The following is a 15,995-nucleotide window of genomic DNA, read 5'->3' as shown; positions in this document are numbered from 1 at the left end:
TTTTCTTTGGTTGCCAGCAGATGACCTCTCTGCACAGTAACAGCTTTGTTACCACCCTTTGATATTGTCTCAAATTGCGTTGTGATTAAAAAAATTATACACGTGCTTTTGTCATGATTACTTTGCCTCTGCTCTGATCAGTTATTTTCCATTTGGAGTACTCCACACTGAGGGCGCAACAAAGACACCGAAAAGAAGGCTTATACACGCACTCGCTGCACAAGCTAGTGAGATTACCAGCCTCATTAGCCATTCAATGCAAAGCCCAGTCTGAAACCCAAACCAGGTTTACACAACACGTCTTAGAAAAGCGAGGGCGGAACCACCGTTTTCACTGCAAGGGTCCAATTTGCACCTGTGTGCCAAGGGGGGGGTCAAGGCTTTTGGAGTGCCAGGGGTGACCGGGGCAGTGACACCGATATGGCGCTCGCTGGCACAGGGAGCACTCCTCATGAATTACAGGAGAGGAGCTCAGGTGGTCAGACACAGTGCTGCCTGTTTCGGCTCCCTCTGTACAACCTTTTGTTTTCTCAGGTGACTGGGGCTCTCCAGAGATTTACTCTAGTGTAAGTCTTTTTACCTGAGGCTAAAGCTTTCACAGGTTAAACAGTCATTAACGGACTTAAAGCAGGGCTTCAGGTGGTAGAGAGTGAGCAGATCTTTGCCACAGCTCGATGGTGTGTTAGACTCTTTGCGTCCATTATTCATGATGCTGTTGCTACAGGCCCTAATTTTACATAAATGAAAGTCACAAAAGAACTGTTAGGATGAGCAACTAGGAAGAGCACAGGAAAAGAGTGCCTCGTCAGTCGGTATTAAAGACACAGTTTAGTATTACATTTTCTGATTTTGAAGCCTCTTGGGAGTGGAAATATGCAACACATTTTCTCTGAAGAGTGACAAGCTGAAACCTAAAATCTTGAAGATGGTCTTTAAAATCAATTTCTTCATGTCCTCTGCACAACTCCATTCCAATTCCCCACATATGAAAAATACATAACCTCTTATCTCCAAATTCATGTGCGTTAAAGTTCCTTTTAGCTCCTATTTAAAAACTACTAAAATCTTATCTTAGCTATCATGTAAGCTATTGTTCTGCGCCTGCTCTGGGATGCCAGAAGATTTCAGAATTTAAAATCTGTCGGCCAAGGAGCATATTATACCTTCTCTGAAGATAGAAACGTGCACACTAATAGTATCAACCCAGCAATACAGCAAGCAGACTTGGCGCAACAGAAATAATTAATTCCCCTCTGCTTATCAACATAAAAAATAGTCTCATATAAAAATACCTACTTTTCTATCTCACAGCATTGATAGTAAACATATCGGACAGTATTCCAACATTTTCCTGTAGGAGACAGGAGAAAGGACTTTGAAATAAGCTTCAGGCACAGAATCCATGACATGTAAATTAAGATACACTTCACAAGATATATCTTAGTTGTGAAAGTAGGTCATGCATTTAAGGCATTTCTAGACTCTGTTTCTTGATATAAATATTCTGAAAACATTCTGTGTGTATAGAATAGTATTTTAATTATTTATCAAATTTCACTCTCTAATAGTGAAGGAATGGGTATTTCTAAGAGTCCTCATAGGGTAATAAGTACTTCTTTGTAACCTTTTGTAACTTTATGTAGTGTATACTCAATCCCTAAGGGAATTGCATGTTTGAAGCACACCACAGAAAAGTTGATACAGTAGAAAGAAAAAGCTGATGTGTGAAGATCACATGCTGCACATGTAGGGATCCTGACTAAACAATATCATGAAATTTTCAAACGTTTACTACCTTGTATTATTTTGGGACTCTTGGAATTTCCTCAAGACTGGTGTTGGGTATTTGTTCACCTGGCTATGAGCAATTTATTCCATAAGCAAAGTTAAAGAGAAAAAAAAAGGAGAGAGAACGTAAGAAAGCAAGAGAGTATATGTGTTTGTAATGTGAATTGAGCTTCCAGGCCAGAATGTCTATCAAGAGCATTTAAAAAAACTGAGGAAATTCAAATCGGCACTACTATCAATTTATCCACTAGGTGTCACAAAATAATCATACAACCAGATGAAAAGCAATTATACGTAAAACGTGCTAGGGTACTACATCAATGAAGTGCTGCTTTGAAACGAAATCTCTTATAAGAGCAGATGCAGGAAAATGTCATGAATCTCATGAATATACATACTGTCAGGAGTGTATGGGAACCTGAGCCATGATACACAAAAGCTGTTGCTAACCACGGTGTATGTCATGTAATGGATTCAAATACAAGCATATAAATGTTCCATTAAAAAAAAAAATCTTCCTAAATCCTGAAAGCGGTATTACCAGTTCTCAGAATCGCAAGTCTTATGTTTCTTGCTTTTTAATGCTCCAGCTACTGGACTAATGTATTATGTCAGATTCTCTACAAATATGTAAAAATCCCTCATGACTACATGGAAAGTGCTGCAAAGAAAACAAGTTCTGAAGGCTAAAATGTTTGAGGAAAAGAAACAAAAATATATGATTAATATTATTATAAAATCACCACAAATGCCAAACACTGGAATTGGCAATAACATGCTGACAGACACTCCTTAGATCCAGACTGTTCTTATGGAAAGGTATATTATAAAATTTAGGGTAGAAAATTACAAAATCATTCTGTAGCCATTATTCACGAGAAATTAACCTCTACATTGGAGGTATTTTTGTTCTTAAATATTCCTGGACCACTCTAAATTCATAATTACATGTACATCTGCACTCATCCAAAACACTGACTGCATTAAAGGATCAAGGCTGGGCTGCTGAAACAGGCACTTTGGTTTCCAAAATGGTTCTTTAATAACAGCAACTTTTCCTCAGAGCTGCATAAAATTTTTATGGGCCAAGTAGACTCCAGTGTTAATTTATCATTACCTGTACTCACACATAATCCACACAGTTAAAAATATTGCAATCAATAGTATATGCAACATTATAAAGTAGAATAGGCCAGTTAGATAAGAGGAGGAAACACACCCTGGACATTTTCTATCATATAAACGTAACAGTAACAGGGCTATACACACTCTGCTGACAAGTGCCATTTCATAAAGCCAGCCTAAGCAGTGTTAAAAACCCTTCCCCCTTTTCAGAAATGCAGTGAAGGAACGTATGCCTTAATACTGCGCTATATGTTTATACTGCATTTTATGTTTTATCATGGTTGTAAAAAGCAACCATTTTCAGGGTGTAATTAAGCTCACATGATAAGGTTTGGACTTTTTACACAGTCTTGCTTTATAAGATGTGCTTTCTAAATGTCAGAGCTGGCCAACAGTTTCCAAAACTTTGAAATACTTTCTAACTTGGGGATCATAGGAAGGAAGCTTTTCCTCCCTCCAATTTTCCTTCCTTTTTTGAGCAACTCAATTAAATACTTGTGCTTACAGGAACACAAGTTCAAAGCTGAGAGAGAAATACTGGTTTTTTGCTTCCAATACTAGCATAACTTTATCCATATATGCTAAAGGAATCTGGTGGTTGTGAAATATACTTTCAGAAAAACTGAAAACTATTCTCTGAAGTTCTCCCCACATTAAAACCATTATCTGAATTTAAAGAACCCTCCTATGATCTCCATTTAAGCTGACAGAATTCAGAGCCTCATGAAGTCAATGAGAATTTTGTTATCTGACTTCAGTGAAGCTGTGAGTTCACTTTAGGCAGATCCATACAGAAGAAATGCTGAGGTAACTATTCATTATATAAACCACTCACTCTTTTGATGCCAGAAGGTGAATTAATCAGATGTACAATATTATTAAATTTTCTCACTCTGATTTTCAACAAGTTGTTCCTTTTTGACCTTCCAGTGGTCCAAGTCTGCAATATCGTTCTTGTTTTAGTCCTTGTTATGACAGAATCAAAGAACCACAGAATAATTCATGTTGGAAGGGACCTCTGGAAGCATCTAGTCCAACCTTCTGCTCAAAGCAAGTCTAACTAGATCAGGTTGCTCAGGCACATATCCAGTTGAATCTGGGACACCTCCAAGGATGGAGAACTCACAACCTCTCTGGGCACCTGTCTCAGTGTTTGGCCATTCTTTGGTAAAAAGATTTTCCTTGTATCTGACTGGAATTTCTAATGTTCCAACTTGTGGCTGTTGGCCCCCATTCTACTGCTGTGCACCTCTCAGAAGAGTTGGGCTCCATCTTCTCCTTGCCCTGTGATCAGGTAGTTGCAGACAGCAGTAAGGTCTCCCCTTTGCCTTTCTTCTTCCAGCCTGGACAGATCCAGCTCTCTCAGCTTCTCCTTGCTTACCATGTGCTCCAGCCCTGACTAGACCGGTGGCCCTCCACTGGGCTCATGCCAGTATGGTGGTATCTTTCTTGTACTAGGGTGCCCAAAACTGGACACAATACTCTAAACAGTCTCACAAGTGCTATAAAGAGGGGAGGATCACTTCTCTAGAGCTGCTGGCTGTAGTTTTGCTAATGCAGCCCCGGATGCAGTTGGCTCTTTGCTGGAAAGGCACACGGCTGGCTGACGTCAACTTGTGTACCAGGACCCCCAGATCCTTTTCTACAGAGCTGCTTCCTACACAGTTGGCCCCCAGCCTGTTTCATTATCATCTCACTGATGGCAGTATATACACCATTTCTCAAATTATCAATGTTAAAACTTTTTTTTTTCATTTGAAAGCTCATCTGTCCTAGGCCTTACTTGGCCTTGAAGTGCTATGAGTAAAACAGCTTAGGAATGTGAATGTACAGCAAATGTGCTTCCCATTAGCTCTTAATGCCATAAATCTAAAATCCTTGATACTACTGCTAGAGCAGTGCTTCCACTCAAATCTTACAGAAGCTTTAGACAAGATAGTAAGTCTCAACAGCAGCACACAAGACACTTACTTTTGCATAGGACAGGCTGGTAAATGCATGTGGTTCAGAGGTCCTGCCCTTGTGCATCAGTATTTTACTTACAATGGAATAATTTTAAATTACATTAAGAACTATAATCATATTCTACTATCATTTACTTTTTCATATCCTCTGCCACTAGAAATAAGCTTGAAGAAAGACATCCAGCCCCAAGTGTACTATTCTGGGAAAGTTTAGATTTAGATGAGAACATTTATGCTCATAACTACATGATATTTTTTTTAAGCTTAATTCAATATGAATAACTGGTTCAACTTGGTTTCTGCTCATTAGTGAGCAGTTGGAAGGAACTGGTTAATCATTGTTTGCCATCTGCTTTGGAGAATGAACGCTGTACAAAACCTTTTCTGCAGCCAATGTAAAACCACAATGCACAAAGAACACTAAAGGAAAATCCTGTTTTCAGCTATGGGTTGTTTTTTTTTTTTCAGTGCACACTAAAATGGTAAATATTTTGTGGTTAACCCCCCCTCACTCTTTGACAGCACTTTCCTCTGGACAGTGGTCTCTCTGGTACATGCCACATCATTTAGCAGTCCTTATAAAGGTACAGCAATAGTGCTGTGGAGAAGCATTAGTGGTCTGCTCAGTAACAACTTACTCATGGAGAGCCAACTTATCAAACCACAAGGTCACCTTTCAGAAGGAGGTCAGCAGGCCGCAGGCCACATACAAGATGCCACCTGTGGACTTTGCTGTAATTTACATTGTTAGAACACAAACCTAGAGAAATATTAGCAACATTATTAGTTTCAGCTTTCCCCCTCCCATCTTTCTTCACATATCAACAGTAAACTGCTCCTGTGCACTCCCCATCGGATTTCCTGGCCAAAAATGAAGGCAGCCCCTTTCAGATATTTGCACTTCTCTCAGGAAGGCTCTGAATTCTCTAAACCTCTCCAGGCTGTTTTATTAAAACCAACTCTAAGTTCTTCTAAACATACAGGACAGGACTTAAAATGCTGAGTCAAAAAAAGCATTTGCCTCCTCACAGAAAAAGTGAAAATGAAAGAATAAAACTGGTTGACTATCCATGCTACTTTCTGGCTCATCTTCCCCATCTGGTGGGACTGACAAGAGCTGTGTCGTAATTAAAGAGGGAAGGAAGTTTCCATTTTTAGATTAGTTTTGGAATCCAGAATCCTCCTCAAAAAATGCATTTTCTTCAAAATGAGGAAAAATATATGTGAATTATGTAAAAAAGTTCCACTTAAACATAGAAAGATTGCTGGGAAAAGGCACTTCAGAAACTGAGGTTTTATTAAAATATACATTGCTAACAAGTGGCAAAAATATCAGAAGAAATGCTGAGCATAGGAAAATCAATACTGCTAGGCTCACTCTCCTATCAAAGATCTAGCACTGGGGGCCATAATTCAGGTTATTAAAGTTTTTTTTCGAGATTAATTAAAGTTCATTTTAGTAACATCAGCAGGGAACCCTGGCTCCAATGATCTTAATATTGAGAGTGCTAAAGACTGCAGTCTTCCAGCAGAAAATAAAAGTGTGTTCCTCTAGGCTTTCTTGCAAATACAGAACTCACAGTGTATTCAATCATTAGAAAGGCCTGTCAGTGAAAAATATTTTTCCTTTAAAAAACCTCATAAAAAGAACACTGGGAAATGTTCCCTCTGACTTCTTCTTGCTCAAGCCATAAACTTTAATCATCCTCCTTTTCTTTGCAGATCTCCTGGGATATATAACAACTGGGGAGACCTACTCTTGCAGATTTCTGAGACCTGCCAATGGTTTGTAATTTGAGATAACTGGTACCAACAGAGGTCTTAATAGGAGATCATCTAGTAAGCCTGTGGAGACTTTAGGGTTCAGGACCCAGTATTGTCTAATGTGCGTTACGGGACTTTCTGAGAGTACTGTTGGGAGTCCCCCTCTATTAGAGCTTGCAGCAAGAGAAAGAAAGATTTAATGAGAACAGTTCACAGAAGAGCTGCATTGTCTTCCAAAAACTCAGCAAAATAAGTCTTTGGAACAGAGAAGAGAGTAATGTGGGAGGGAGGAAGGTCCTTTGGGTATGCAGAAATTTGAGAGAGCTAGATTCATTTCACAACTGTACCACATATTTCCTTCGTGATCTTGGGCAAATACTTGGGTCAGGTTTTCAGAAAAATAAGTTCAGTTATCCTGGCTTCTTTAGATGCTAAAATAACTAGTCAGACTTTCAAAGGCAAACTGCAACCCAACTGTTGGTCTCCCTGAAAACATTACAAGATGAGCTTACCCACGCCGAATGCTTTTAAATATCCAGCCTCAACTCTTGAGGCTATACGTCTTAAAGTATTCACATCTGTGCTTCACTTCCACACCTGTAAAATATTATGTTCCTACCTCTACGAGCTGAGGAGAACAAATTTGTAATGTCCATGAACCAGCTTTGAGAATCTTCAGTGATAAGATCATACAAGTATGTAGACTGATACAGGGAATCTGTTTCCTGGGGACGCATCTCCTACTTCTGGCTTTGACAAGAAGGAAACTGTGATTCTGCAAACCCCAAACTCATAATCATGAGATGCCACAGATGCCAGGGTAGGTTGCTACCCTACTCTGTGGGGTGTCTGGCCTTCAGGCCAATCATGGGAATGAGGAGGGCACTTTTCACTCCTTAAAAGTGCCCCCTCTAACATGTGTCTGTGTTGAGTTCAACTGTTCCCTGTGCAGGTTATTATTATACAGTATCTCACTATAAAGCAGAGATATTTAGATCAAGATCTGACTTCCCTTCCTAAACTCAGCAATGTTCTTTGACAGCAAGAAGATACTTAACCAAACAATTCAGATCCTGGTTTTGAGAGATTAAGACATCTTAATATATCTTCAAACTCCTAAAGGTGTCTTAAAATACCCTGCATCTACCATAAAGGTCCCTAGCTTGCTTAAAATTTAACTAAAACATTTGTACTTGGATGTGTTAGGATTAATGGACCCACTCTCAAGACCAAACTCCTGGCATTCCAGATCACCCTTGTAGCATTCCCTCAGAAGGAACACAGTGTTTCTCGAACTTACTTTTCCAGAACAATTTGGAAACACTTTAATTCACTGCTCACTAGGGTGAGATTGGCACAGGTAATGACCTGAAATACCTGCAAAAGTTCTCTCTTTCATCCTTCAGCTGGGTCCAGCAGAAGCCGCAAGTCAAAGGCCTTGCTAGCAGGAATTTCAAACCAATTGACTCCACATTCTGCAGCCATTTTTTCTAAGAAATTGTTACATTTTATAAGTTCAATTTAAAAGACCCGTCAGGAAGATGTATCAATAGTTTTCTGCAGACATGTAAGAGTAGAGGGAAAGCAGATTATTAATGCTAGAGTATCACCCTTAAACTGGGCAGGAATCAGGCACAATAAAACATAAGGTGTGGGCAAATACTTTCAGTCTTTAGGTATGTCAAGACACAGCTGCACTCTTGTAGACACAACCCAAGACAGACACAAGAAGTCTATACTCTGATTTTTTTCCTATGGATATATCCACATGAATGTCTTTGGTTGAGGCTCATGTATTTTTTATATACATTTTCCATAAAAATCAACAGCCTTTCTCCAGCATTCAACTCATTATCCACACTCCCCACATCACCACATCAACATTTTATTTGAAGTATCAGTGATAGCATCCCATCAAAATTTAATAGCCACTTTCTATAATTGAAGCGTATTAACTCTTGGTTTCACGTCTGCTAAGGTTTATTCTTCTCCTTCTTTTAAAATTCTAATGATATTAAAAATAAAATACCTTTCTACAGCATGACTCAGAAATGCATAATATTCCTTTCTTCAACTCATGGTAAAGGAAACAGATACAAGCAAAGGCAAAAGAATTCTCTATTCCAGTCTATAGCTTTATACTGAATCTTGAGTGTCAAACGAACAGGGCTTTTAAGGAAAATGTCAACAACTGTAACAGTTACATAAGATATAGTTAGAAAAATATTTTGCACGGAAAAATGACAGTTTCTGTCACTTGAGAAGATGATTTATACTTCAGTTTTAGAATGCAAGCAGCCAACATGTGACCTGACATTTAGTAAAGGAAATCAAAGAGACGTTCAGCAAGATTACAACAGGAAAAGCATTAATTGTCCTATAACAGCAGTTCCTCTCTGTACTACAGAAAGATCTGCATAGTCTTCCTCTCAACATTATGCAAAAAAATAGAAAGAGAGGTCACAATAACAGATCTCCCTTTTGGCATTTTGTGCTAACTTGCTCAATTTACGAAGGCCATCTGGTGCTGTTTATGCTGGCCTTTTTGCATTGTGTCTCTTGTTGTTCTTTATGGATGAGCATGATTCACTATTCATATTAACTGTGTGTTTTAAGTTACTTTGCAAGAGAATTTGATGGTTGAAACTGTGCATAAAGAATGTATAGCTGTTGATGTACACATTCCACACATGACAGAACATAGTGAAAAGGATACCAAATGCAGTGATGTCCAACTAGGAAAGATGGCAGGTCAGGTGAGCTGGCTTTCATTGCTGGCTCTAGAATATACTTCCTGTATGACTTGAAATGATTACACGAGCCCTTTGGGGCTCAGTTTTATCACTTGTTAAATGGAGATCATAATTCCCTATCTCACAGTGATACTGTGAGGCTTATTCATTAATGGGTTCAATTCAATGCTGGGCAGATGGTCAATACAAATTTTATGCATCACTGAAGTAACATTTAACCTCAGAACTTAAGTGGCATATAGCCTCGTGCCAGTCTCTTAGCAGTCACTATATAAATATTATACACTCACATTACTGAAAATATTTGAGAGACATGAGTTGTTAGTAGTGCTGAGTTTGCATTCCTCAAGTTACAAATCTACAGGATGACAAATGTAAAAGAACATATTCTTTAAATGCAGTGCAAAACAGGTACTAGGACATCGCCCTGTAATGGTTATAAGTGACAAAGAAAAGAGAAAATGGTACAACTCCTGAACTGACTGTACAGTGATTTAAATGAATCCATGAAACGATTATTTTAAAGTCTCAAGAATGACCATTGATAGTGTCTGGAGGGATTTCAGTTTGGTGTTGGGAGAAGGGTTGTTTTTACTGGCCTCTGCCAAAAAAAGAATTCATGAATGTGACTGCCATTTACCTGTAGAAATACAGCTACAATTCAGCATAGTAACGAGTTTAAAGGTGTATCTTAAAGATATTTATAAAGATATAAATACTGACTTTGCTTACTCTGGCAATCAAACAGAAGAAAAAAGTTCTTTTCAAAACATCTTTTTCGAGGTTTCTGAGGACTATTTTTAAACTTTATTGCCAGAAGTAATCTACCATGAAGACCTAAGCACCAGCAAGAAATGAATCTCCAGTGTGATTGCTATGCATACCTTGTCATTTCCTCTGCATAGATGACCAATCTTCACTTCTTTCATCTTCTAACTTGGTTGCCCAGTAAGTCATTCTTTCTGCTTCAAAAAAGAAAGAAGAAAAAGTAGTAAAATTTATATGTTATCATTAAGAGGGGAAAAAGTGAGAAACAGACATACAGATATTAAATGCAAGCCTTCCAAAGTCTTTTCTGCAGGTGAGAAACGTGCTTCAGTAGAAGGCCAGTGTCCCACTTCCAACTTATTTCGAAAGCCTTAATTGAGGGTAAGTGGGGCATGAATGGCACTTTGTAGAGGGATGACTTTACCCTCAGGGAAGCACTATGACTTAAGATTTCTGAGATTACTCAATTTAGCTGCCATAAACCTTGAAAGCTTCAAGTAAAAAAAGTCTCCTCTCCTTTCACAGCTAAGCAATTTTAAAGAAAAGTTACCAGATAAAAATATATCAACCTTTACTCCTGCATATCAGCCTTGTTTTCAGTCCTTTAAAATTACTATACCTATTGGTAGTAGAAAGATTAACTGTGCTCAGACTAATCAACCAAGCATGGACATCAATACATCAAGTATAAATTATTCATAAAATCTAGTATTCAGCAGTTTAGTCTCAGTAGCCAGTGATACTAACATTTTTTGATAATGCATTTGTGTCAGTAATACCTTTGCATATGCTTTGTAATCATAGTCAAATGTAGAAACCACTAATTACATATAAAAATATATACAGTATAGTGGAATAACAATTTTTGTTTTCTTGTATTGTGATAGTGATAGAACTATGGGGAACATGAAACAACACTCCAGAGGACCCAGAATAATTTATCCCAAAGAAGTGATGCTATGACTGTTCTCTGCCTATTCATCAGACTGCATGATAAATCTATTCACTTCTTATTGCTTCTAGTTTTCTTCAGCTAATTTTGCTGCTGTTTTTTGAAGAAAGGTTACTTTTCTCCACAATGTCCTTAAAATTTGTATATATGCAACAGCCCATCAAATCTCCTTGGAATACTGTTTTCCTCAAAAAAGACACCTCCCATTTTGGCATTTCTCAATCTGTGACCACCATAATATGCAAGTGCTTCACAACCCCTGTTGAATGCTACCCTCACAACCTCGCAGTAGAAAAATTATTGCCTGCATTTATAGAATAGGAAGATAAAGAAACAGAGAGAGGATACAGCTCACTTCAACTGTCTAAATTAAGATGATAGAATCATATATAGTGTCAGTAGATACAGCGTCCTTCAGAGAGAAATCTGTAGTACATATCTAGCCCTGATATGTACTACAGGGTACAGAGGTACCCTGAACCAACCCCTTAGGAGCCTCTCTCTTTTTCTCTCTCCATAGAAGCAGCTTAGGAATAACAATTGCCTACACATGCACCTAAATTAAATCTAAATGCAAGTGAATATTGTCTTCACTGCCAAGTCTAAGAGCAAAGTCCTATAAAGACTCAAGCATCCTAAAAATTAGGTTTGGGTTAACCACTGTGAGATACCTGGCCTTGGAATGAAATACAGTAAGGCATCAGAGTTCCCCACACAATCTACAAGGAGAGCTAGAGACTTCAGACTGGTATTCCCATGCTTGGATATCAGACAGGTCTTCATACCAATGCCTATTCACTCCTCATTCCAGTCCTCTCTTTCTGTGAAGATATCAATCATGTTAATGTTATGGCTTTTATAAGCTTTCTCCCCCTTTTTTGCTTTATGTCCCAAACTGATTTTCTATTTTTTTCCCCACCTGTTTTGCTCTTTTACTCCACAGTACACCTTTATATTCTTCCCACATTTTTCCTTTGGAAAGATTTTTCTCTCTTTTGTTGCTGCTTCCATAGTTCACCTAAGTAGTAGAAGAGTCTGGCTTATTTTTCTCAAAGCCACCATCTTAGCTCTGCTTTATTTTGCTTTAGTGGTCAGAGAACAGCTCCTCTTCTTCTGCTCCTTTGGTGACATAATACTTCGCTCTCTATTTAACTTACTCTGAAATGTGCCAGTACATCTGTGTACCATTCTGAACAGCTGAAAGAATTTATTTTAAATTGTCACTCAGTTTATTAATAAAGAAGAAAAATGCATGTGTATATTTTTCCTTAAAATAGAATATAGGTACTGTACAAAAATGTACACGAAAATAATCTTTAGCCTCAGTCAGACATGTGGCCAATGGGAACCCACAGGCAGAAAAAAGTCCAGACACAAGATGGGATAGAAATGCTACAGATAAAGAAACTCTTCAAACCTGACTGCCTTAAAGCTGTATAAAGAATATGTGTTGATACAGCACCATATTGAGATTTTATAGACATGGTTTTCAGACTATTCCATTATTACAGTAGGCTACAATCCTGCAGATGTTCCTGAAGAACTTTACTCGGTCATGTCAGTGTTTTCATGACTGAGTCTTAAATTCCTTCTCCAGCAAGTTAATAAGAAAACCCTCACTCTTAGATTTATCATAGAAGAGCAGCAGTTGCCAGATATATTCCTGTTGAAACATGAGAATGTATAACAAGAAACACCATATTAAACTTGCATCCGTTTTCTGAAATGTACTATGCCCATGCTTCAAGGGCTTCAAGGACTTACTTAAATATGGAATTCAAATTAAACGTGTTTATGCATTGTTCTGAATTGGGACATTACTGAACATCAGATATATTGTTCCTCAAGCAACAAATATGACCTTCTTTAGCAAGAACTGTATTTTAACATTGTGAGTGAAAGCAAAAAGAGAAGGCAAACAGCAGGAGCGTGTTAACTACAGTATTTGAGACAGCAAGTGATACCGCTTTAGAGCCAGAGAACTAACGACAATGCATCTCTAAAACAGAGAGTAAAATTGTCCTTTGTACTTAGTATCTACACACTGAGATAGTTAAGCAAGTTTGCATCTAGTTTTAGCCAAAGTCACAGAGCTGGTGGTTCCTCACTAATCCAACACACCAAAAAAGGGTGCTAAAGACAACCTCAAGGATTAATGGCTGACAGTGGAAATCAATGTACCTGTTTTAGCTTAACCTGAGTATATATTTTTGAAGGCCAATGGGATAAGCCACCCTTTTACTGTGGCAGGTTTCAATACAACAGGATTGCTGTATTAACTCATGATTTTTTAAATGTAATTCTTACACATAATGACAGTAGTGCAATGCAAAACGCCAAATGTTGTGTAACTGACACATAACGTCCACTAAAATGGAAAAGGCACAGTTCACTGTACAGCAATGCAAGATGTTTACTTTATGGAAAGAAAGGAGAAATTATCCTTCTAATTGATTAAAAAACCCCAAATCAACATGACTGACTGGAACCCCATTGCTGGGTTTTTTTGACCACTTGAACAATAGCATGCAAGTATTTTTTTGAGGACTTGCCACCAAGAGCAGTAGGTTTGAATCTACATTACGTCTTAGCTGACTTCCAGAAAGTGGAACTCCATTACCCCACTTCTACATTAATTATTTCCTCCATGCAGTAAAACATTAGTGAGCTGTAATTTACAGTGAGCCTTAACTAGACTATCGTGCTAATTTTCAAAACTTTTACAGGTTCTCCTTCCCTCCTCCTCCTCCCTGTACCAGTCAGACTGCTGACTAATCTGTCCTGAGGAGTTTTAACATTTTTCCTCTCCGATATTCAAAGATCCCTGTGTATGCCACCTGATTCATGGACTGAAAATATTTGCTTTTCTTAATTGGAAAATCCGAGATCTGAAACTAGCAGAAAATTCCTACGACAAATTAAAAGCACTTGCTCTGAGTGGTTCTCTTTAGGGAAATGTTTCCTTTCAGAAACATACTCACAATACTAACATAGCTTATAGCAACTAGGTTTCAATAATCTAATATACCACTTGAAACTTTCAGAGAGTCACTTCCTTGTTGACTGTCTTCCCATAGAAAAAGTCTTGCTCCAACTAACTACTACTAAGAATACTAAAAAAAAATTCCCGAACTTACCCAAATAATAGCACTCATGTAAAAGAATCTAATGCTCATTTCTGTTTCACGTGGACTAAAGCATTTGTTCACTGAGACATACTGTTAAAAAGTAACCTAACCACAACTGGAAGTACAGGCCTAAGCTGCCCATTACGGAGCTATCACCTCTACCATCATGACCAGACTAGAGTTTTATTCCTTTAAAATGGTTAATTTTAACTAATACTTGCTATCTTGAAGTAGGAATCTGATTTAACAAAAACTGATTTGAGCTCTAAATGGCCCTTGAACAATCTAGTGTCCTCAGTGTTAGCTTGCTGGGTCTGATACTTTTATTTTTTAACTTTATGGAACTTTATTCAACCGTCAAGAAAAGAAGTGAGTACCTCCTAAATATATCTTGGAAAACTGTAACTCACTTCTGCTTCACCTGTTCAAGATAATCTTGGTGGGAGTAAGAGAACGTATGAAAAGCATAAAATAGCATTTGTGGTCAAATGCAGTTACATTACTGACACTTCAGAGGTGAACCTACTAAAACGCAATGGATAAGGCTGGAGCAGGATCTCCATGGAGTGGCACCACTAATCTGATTTTAGAAAAGTGTTGGCTATGAATCTTCTTTGGAATAATTTCATATTTGCCAAAAGACATCCTAGGCATGGTAACCACAGCTATTTCCTATGCCCATAAGCTCCACAGTCTGACTGTGCAACTTTACTAAAACACTTCTATGCAAAACACAAATTTTTGTGACATGATGCCACTTCAATCAACAATAGAAAATTGCTTCTACAGTGAAAGTCTTCAAAACACCTGCAAAGACTAAAAGGATGGAATTTATGCTGAAGTAATATGGAAACAATCAAGGCAAATCAAAACCATTATGTAAAGAAGCAGGTTACTAAAAATAATTGAGTTAGTTATTGATTGTATTTGAACAATCTTGTATTTACTGTCATTGAAGATGAATGCTCATACAACATAGATCATTTACAAACGGCTGGAATACATGGACTTAACCCCAGACTTGTCTGGTGTTAGACAAGATGCACTGTGCAGGCCCGTATGCTAAAATATGTTATTGTGAATCCAATCACACAAATTGCAGGTTTTAGCATAAGAATGCTCTGGCCTATGGCAACTATAGTCCAGGGTGATTTTCCACATGCAGTGTGACTAACTTGAATAACCACAGCACTTCTGCCTATTTATTCCATATACATACCACTTGTATTTTTTCCATAACTAATCCAGTCTAATCACTGTTGGAAACAAGACAATAGGCCAGACAGACCCTTGGTCTGGTCCAGACTGTTAATTCTTAAGTTCTTAGGATTTTTAACTGAGGAGACTGTGTTTCTCAAAGTTTTCTTTAATATGTGCATATTGAAATTGCCACATACTTCTCAGGCTATAATAATTCACAATCAAATGCTGCAACATCGTATGAGCAGGAAAAACATCACTGCAGATGGAGAAGTGCTGAAACTGAAGTATAGCTAATTCAGTTCCTCCAGTGTCTCTCCGATTCACTGCAGCACACTTCACAGTAGAACTGCCGGCTACTGTTAGCCACCAATATCTAGCGTTAGGATTCACACCTCACTGAAAATTTCCGTGGAAAAAGCTTTGGAAACAAAAGTAAAACACAGACATTATCAACTGAGCATTGTGAAAACAATTATGAAAACCGTGAATGCAATAGCAGATGTGCCTGCTTACACAGATTTCACTCCATGCATGATGTAACAGGAGCCAC

At 38.0% G+C, this 15,995-nt stretch overlaps 1 long non-coding RNA gene across 2 annotated transcripts in view; it reads right to left on the bottom strand.

The window, feature by feature from the left end:
- Positions 1-15,995, bottom strand: part of LOC143163288 (uncharacterized) — a 104,022-nt gene that overhangs the window by 7,481 nt on the left and 80,546 nt on the right. Inside the window, exons 6-7 of one of the 2 annotated variants that reach the window (XR_012995876.1) lie at positions 10,279-10,359; positions 1,295-1,351 (exon numbers count right to left, since the gene is read on the bottom strand). This is a non-coding gene — a long non-coding RNA (uncharacterized LOC143163288). Of the gene's footprint in view, positions 1-1,294; positions 1,352-10,278; positions 10,360-15,995 lie in introns of those variants that run through there. The other variant, XR_012995875.1, reaches the window with a different exon arrangement.

The sequence above is a fragment of the Aptenodytes patagonicus genome, chromosome 1, assembly GCF_965638725.1.
Source record: "Aptenodytes patagonicus chromosome 1, bAptPat1.pri.cur, whole genome shotgun sequence".
NCBI lineage: Eukaryota > Metazoa > Chordata > Aves > Sphenisciformes > Spheniscidae > Aptenodytes > Aptenodytes patagonicus.
This window is presented reverse-complemented; position numbering and strand designations above follow the sequence as displayed.